A 7,500-nucleotide genomic window follows, 5' to 3' on the forward strand; every position below is an offset into this window, starting at 1 on the left:
ACTGTTGTCGGTGAATGACGTTTCGAGAGCCAGATCAGAAATTATCTTCAGAGTCGAGTGTATAATTGAGAAAAAATTACTAGGGTTGTCTGTTTCAGTTAATGTCATACTATAGAATCATTTTCGTGCAACTTGTGTCTCAACATGTAATTACGAGACAAAAGTGGAACAACATACCTCTCTTCCATGACACAGTCGTTAATTGTATAAAGGATGATAAGTAAGCTTGATCACGATAGAATTTGTAATTTGAATTCTTTGGGTTGGAAGTGGAGTTGTCAGATACGCAAACTGATACAGTCCGTCAAACGATCAGTACGGATTTTACAGACCGTCAAAGAATGATAAGTCGGTCCGTATACTGTCTGTTAATTATTTGACAATTATTCCCCGAAGGCAAAGTGATTATCGGAGAATATTCGCCGAGACGAAGTCGAGGGGAATATTCACCGATAATCAATGAGCCTGAGACGAATAATTGTTTTAGTGTGAATAAACAGGTGATTATTTCAACAAAGAGAAAAAAAAAACATTTCAACGCGAAATCATCTTCACTAAAAGTGGGAAAACGACTACTGGCAGCCATTTTGTCCGTCGAGGTGATTATCGGCTGATAATCCGAGATAGCGAGCAAATGAGAGCGCGCGATTTTGTATAATCACCTGTGTATTTATACTAAATGCATTTATGTGTTAGAAGGGGCCTGTGAGAGTTTAATGATCCGCACGGACTGTACAGACAGTCAAAGGATATGTCGGTCCGTATACAGTCCGGATCCGTTGATTATTATATGTATATCCGCTGTGTTTGACGGGGTCTGTGAGCGTTTGACGATCCGTACAGACTGTAGACACCAGCTAAAAAAATAATAACTGGGTCCATCAATTACTGAGAAAGGAGTAAACGGAGTAAGCTTATGTCCTTGAAAGCGTATGGGAATAAGTCATATTGCAGCAAAAGGAAACCAGCGTAAGTAGGGACTACCAAAACAAACGGAGTAAACATGTATGTCATTCGTAAAGTGCTTATGCACGAGTTACACTTTGTTAAAAATGAAGTGAGCAACAAACTGCTAAGGCAGAACGAATATACTAAACAGTTAAGTATGCTTCGTTCTTAACGCGAAAGGTGACCGAGGCAGGCATTACCTTCCTCGACGCTTTGCACAAGTTTCAAACAAAGTTTTCAAACATTGCTCCTTATAACATGATCTCTTTTGCAATTTGTATTACGTTTGCTGTCGTCAGCAGCGAGTGACAATATTCCGTTGTCCACACGAGATCACTGCGAAGAAACAACTGGTGCCGGAGTGGTAAGGCCGTAAGTGGTGAAGGTTAATCGCCAATTATGACAGCCGTCGCGTGAGCAAATTGACTCCGAACGAGAGAAATTTTGTGGCAAACTTGAGAGACAAGTTGAAATAAAAATTGCTTACTGTATTGTTGGCTTTGCACTGATTAAGGGAATTGTTACTGAAGAAAGCCCTTTCACTACGGAGAAACCTGGTTGAAATCGTTGTTACATTAATAACTCAGTTTCGACTTAGACTGAGGAGTAGGCTGCGTTTCGTCGCATTCTGCAAACATAGGTCCAATTTTCTGGCACTAATCATGATTATTGAGCCTCAAGGATCTAGTGATGAGTTTAGCTTCGAGTGCGACAGAGAACAAGAGATTTTGCAAAAACTGTCTTTTTATGGCAAATAACTTTGTTTCGCAACAAAGCTGCATGCTTGATTACTGGAAGGAAAATGCTGGGCTTAAGACCTTAGAACACGAAGAAACTGATTGTATTTCGAAATGTTTTCCGTTTGCGTGCACTTAAAATTTCAGATCCAGAAATATTTCGGTTGCAAACGCACTGGACGATATTCAGTCGGGTCTTGAAAAACCGCTTCCTCTTTAGCGGACACTGAAAATGATTTATTTTGAAATACAATTAGCTTCCTGTAAGGTGATCAGCGTTGTTGGGTTGATGGACATTAGATGACTCGTCAAGGTGTTATTGGGCTCCCATGGCGGCTTGCCACGCTTTTTATAAGCTGGCCAATCTTACCATTTTTTGCTGTCTTCCTAATATGTTTTATCGAAACCCAAGTCCATCAGGGCCATGATAAATATTTAATCTACGCATTTTGTGGCCAAAATACCATCTGCCAGAGGGCTAAATACCGTTGTCATCCCGTGAAATATCCTGTTGTTCAGTTGAACAAGCATGGGAAAAACAACAATCGCTGTACCAGCAGCAGACCAGGAGTTCGGCCTCGACATTTGTATCTTGGTTTGAGGTGATGTCCATCCATTACCTGGTCCCACTATCCAGGCGGCTGAGAAAGGAAGGAGAGTTTGCTATACCGCGGGGCAGCTAAAGCGCTTGCGGAAGTATTGTATCCGACCTATTTCCCTAACACCTATTCTATCTATTAAAAGTCCTGGAAGACTTTGTGATCACCTGGATGGTTGAGGATTTTGGTGGGTATATTGATGCTGGCCAATTTGGTAGCCTCAAAGGATCTTCCACCACTTATTGCCAACTCAATCTAATACGCAATTGGCTCTCTGAGCTAGAGAATCCTGGCTGCTATCTAAGGGCTTGTTTCTGAGATTTTAGCAAGGCCTCTGACAGGATCAACTATACTATAGAGATCACCAAGCTTAAAGAGTTGGGCGTACGTCGCTCTATAATTCCATGGATATAAAGTTTTCTAACAGAGTGGAGGCAATGCGTCAAGATCGGTCAGAGTACCTTTCAATGGCTCCCTGTCAACGCTAGGGTCCCTCAAGGGACTAAAATGGGCCCCATATTGTTCGACATCATGATAAACGATCTAAAATGGGCATCTCCGCGTTCTTCGTACTAGAAGTATGTCGATGACATGACTATCTTAGAAGTTGTACCGGCGCGTGCGACCTCAACGCTTCAATCTGAGCTTGACGTACTCAAATCTTGGGCTGACAAAAAACAACATGAAACTCAGTCCTAAGAAATTTAAGGAGCTGAGGGTCCATTTTCCCCGCCATATTGAACATTTTCCACCAGCTCTAGTTGTGAATGGCAATGCACTTGAAACCGCCGAAGGCCACAAAGTTCCTGGAGTCACTATTCAGAGTAACCTAAAATGTGATTCTCGTGTCAACGAAATGGTAGGCATGGCCTCAAATCAACTGCATATATTACGGGTGCTAAAGCGCAGTGGCGCACCTCCACGCGATTTCCTTCGAGTTCACATTGCACTAATTAGGTCGGTACTGGAGTACTGTTGCCCTGTGTGGCATTCCTCTCTCTCTGTCTAACTCTCAGAAAGAATCGAGAGAGTGCAAAAACGTGCGTTACGCATCATTAATCCTGCCTCCCACTACGAAGACGCTTGGATGCTATCCGGCTGCACGACTCTGTGCGCACGACCTATTGTGTGCGAAAACTTTTGAAATGATCAAGGAGCCCGGATCACGCCTTCACCATCTTATGCCACCGACTCGGGAGCGCGCGCAATGCCGCTCCTTACGCTTTAACGATGGACCATCGCTGATGAAATGTAAAACAGAGCGCTTTAAGAAACGTTTCTTCCCGCACGTGTGCTTTAAGGCTCATGGTCTCTAGCAGGATATTTTCTAAAGTTATTAATTATCTGTGGTAAAGTATTTATCATATCGAAATTGCAGACTGTAAATTTAGAGTAATTTAAAATTGCAAAATATGTAAATTCACAGTAATTTTAAAATGTAATGCCCAGTTCCCATCAAGTTGACAAGTTGTTATTTTACCAGGTTTATTGTTATGTAATGTAATGACGCAATTCGCTTCATGCGCGACGTTTTATAATAAAATGCTATTAATATTATTGTTATTATTGTAAACATATTTTAAGAAGTGTGGTGGAACTGTAAATGTCTATGAAACGATTTTCCAATTCTTATTTAAGTCTGTTCTTCGTTGTAGAAAAATGTCAGAGACAGAAGCGATTCAATATGAAAAGAAAACTTCCGAGGATGCAGGAAAACGCCCCGAGCAACAAACGTTGCTTATATGGGGATGTTGCATCTTATGGCGTTATACGCGTTTTATCTACTGCCCTCGGCAAAGCCGCGAACCTGGATCTGGACCTGGCTTTGCTACTTTTTCGGAGGTCTTGGAGTCACTTGTGGATCCCACAGACTCTGGTCGCACCGGTCGTACAAAGCCACGTGGCCTTTCAGATTGTTTTTAATGCTATTCAATTCCATGGCAGCACAAAATTCCATCTTTGAATGGGCGAGGGATCACCGCATTCATCACAAGTATTCTGAAACCGACGCAGACCCGCACAATGCTAAGAGAGGATTCTTCTTTTCACATGTTGGTTGGTTATTGATGAAAAAACACCCCGATGTCATAACGAAAGGAAAACAATCTGATCTGAGCGATTTGTACGAGGACAAAATCGTCATGTTCTAGAAAAGGTAATCATTGATCAGAGTTATTACGTGGTATGCCTGAGACTAGCCGCTTGCTTTTTATCGGTGAAAAAAGCAAAAAAAAGCAAATGGACTCGCGCTAACACCAGCCCGGTGTGTCAAGTAAAACACCCGCCTGGTATGTTAGCTACACCATGCTGGTGCTGCTTATTGACCGGGTGAAATGGTTGTGCGCATGCGTGATGCGTTGGCCACAACGGGTTGGTGTTGGCGTGTGTCACCTTGCTTTTTTTGCCCTTTTTATCGTCCCAAATGCTCACCTTGTTTTTCATTGTTTTCCGATTGGCAAGGCCTCTTTGGCTGTTACTACCGTTATTATTGACAGCCTCTTTTAAGGTACTTCCAGAGTCGCTCTTCAATCAGTCCACTCGCTAGTGTAACAACAGAGGAATGATAAAGTTAGATAACCAACTAAACTGTAAACTCAGCAAAGGAAGTCAAATGAACGAGTAGTTCGGGGAGGACTGGAAAGGTATGAAGTTTTGTTTGATGAACAATATTTCGGCTGACCAAACCAGCTTCCTTCAAGTTTGAGATGTTAGGATTTTAGTGTTGCAGTTGTTATATAGATGGATGCTGTAAATGGTATATAGAGGGAGGACAGTACAATCCGCACAGATTAAGACATTTCCGAAAGGAACAACTCACAAAAGGTATCTCTTCCGATATCTTTCACCTTCATGCCATGAAAAATGTATGTGATCTGTATTTATTTACCAATGACACAGATTTTGTTAATTCCAGATACTACAATCTTCTCAGCAACTTTTTCAATGTGGTATTTCCGGTATTCGTTCCGTGGTACTTTTGGGACGAGAACCTGTTCAACGCATTCATAATTTGTTTCGCATTCCGCTATGTTATTACCGTCAATGGTACCTGGACCATAAATAGCTTGTCTCATCTTTGGGGGTACAAGCCTTATGACAAGACCATAAATCCGACACAGAACTTTATTGTTATCTTAGCAGCAGGTGGTGAGGGATACCACAACTTCCATCACACCTTTCTTCAAGACTATGCAAATAGTGAATTGGGTCTGCGAATAAACGCATCCAAGTGGTTTATTGAGTTAGCCGCAATGCTCGGACTAGCATATGACTTGAAAACTGTATGTAAGGATGTGATATTAAAGTGGAGAATGCGCACTGGAGACATGCAACACTTAGCTAGGAAAAAGTAAGAGGGTTATGTTTATAAAGGGACTTTCGCTCTTAGAACAAAGATTAATCACTTTGCCTCTCTTTAGTAAACGCAGTTTTTAGGTTTTTTTCATCAAAAGCTTTGCCACAACTGATAACAAACGGCATGAGATATGCAAGCACACTGATTCTCAGGCTTAGATCATTTTTAAACAGATTTTGTTTCGTGCTGTAAAAATGAGCAAAATACCGGGCGGAGAAGGTGGGGCCTAGTAGTTTTAGCACTTACCTTCAGATCTGGACACCCCGGGTTCACTTGTGTAGTTTGCTAGAATAACCGATCGTAGTCGAGGGAGCAAGTAAAATAAATGCTTTTCTAAATCAGCAGGTGTTACCGCCTAGTTGTTACCGCCTAGTTGTTAAATTAAATATCAACCTTTAATAGAACTTTACCGAGTGTGTAGGATTTCAGAATATCCAAATTCCAGGTGGATTTTTCAGAACAAATCTAAATCCAGATTTTTGAAATTCACCTCTTTGGCTTTTTTCTGAGGGAAAGGATTTTTTTACTCCTGTTTGTAGAATTCTTCCTATAAACAAACCAGCTTGCCGCCATTTTTTGAAATTGCATGCAATGGTTAAAAATTCAAGCCCGTTCTGTCACAGGTCTCCATTTATGTTGTCATGGCAAATGATAATAATATATATAACAACTTTCTTTAAATGTCAATGGATTTAGCACACGCGTACTAATTGGGGACTCTGACGAAATTAACTCAAATCAAATCAAATATTGGTTTTCAGTTTGTGGTAAGGGGAAAACCAGAGTACCCGGAGAAAAACCTCTCGGAGCAGAGAAGAGAACCAACAAACTCAACCTAAATGTGACGCTGAGTCTGGGAATCGAACCCGGGCCACCTTGATGGGAGGCGGGAGCTCTCACCACTGTGAAAGAAGGGTGGGGTAGGAGAGAGGTAAGGAAGAAGATCAGGGAGGGGTAGATGAAGAGATGTCTAGTTGTTTTTTAGATCCCCTAAAAAACCAGGCCCCCTCTTTATTTAAACTACACCCCCCAAAACAGAAAAATCCTTTTTTAGACAATTGATAAAAATAAAACCAGTTTAAAATTAAATGAACCGGTTAAGATAAATTTCAAACCAAGAACAAAGTTAAACCACAACATAGATACTTTGGATTCATGATTCGTTTTTGGATTTCACCAAAAATAACGCAAAATCCGTTTTTGGATTTTCCGAAAACACTGCACCCCTAATCGGCTAACTGGGCTCAATTCAAATCTCCCGGGATTGAATATTGAGTTGCTGATTAGAGGGAGCTTACGAAACGACGACGCCGACGGCAACGACGACGATAGAAAACAATAGTTTTAGTGAGCAAAAACAATGGCTCTGCACGCTCTGCACGTGCGTTTTACGTTTTAGTTCATTTCTTTGCCGTCATCTCCTAAATGACGACGTGAAATGACAAAATTCGAGGTTCTAGCTGTGGAGGACGTTAGCACATGACGATGAATTTTCAGTTCTCTCTCTACGCTTCCATCCCACCCATACCAGTTTAATTCCTCGACGGTTTCTACTAATTTTTAACGCGAAACGACATGAAATAGCATCGTAGTGATATGAATAAGGCGATCTTGTATTTTTAAATGAAGTCCTCGTAGCCGTCCTCGTCCTCGTTTCGTAAGCTTCGTTAGGTCTATTGAACCGTGCAGATCGCAAATTCGTGCAGTCTGGATTTGGATTCACTCACCGGGATTTCAAACCCAGCGAATCCAAAGAATTCATCAAATCAAAAATCGAGATTTGGATTTACCAAAATGAACGCCAATCCTCTTCAAGATCGAAAATCAATTCTTGGACACACCTTTGATGGTTAAGAATTCA

General features: G+C 41.4%; 1 pseudogene; it reads left to right on the forward strand.

Annotated features, from left to right (window-relative positions):
- The first annotated feature begins 3,943 nt into the window (after positions 1–3,943).
- On the forward strand, positions 3,944–5,977 carry LOC138032928 (acyl-CoA desaturase-like; annotated as a pseudogene).
- Positions 5,978–7,500: the final 1,523 nt, after the last annotated feature.

Source organism: Montipora capricornis, chromosome 14 (genome assembly GCF_036669925.1).
Source record: "Montipora capricornis isolate CH-2021 chromosome 14, ASM3666992v2, whole genome shotgun sequence".
Lineage (NCBI taxonomy): Eukaryota > Metazoa > Cnidaria > Anthozoa > Scleractinia > Acroporidae > Montipora > Montipora capricornis.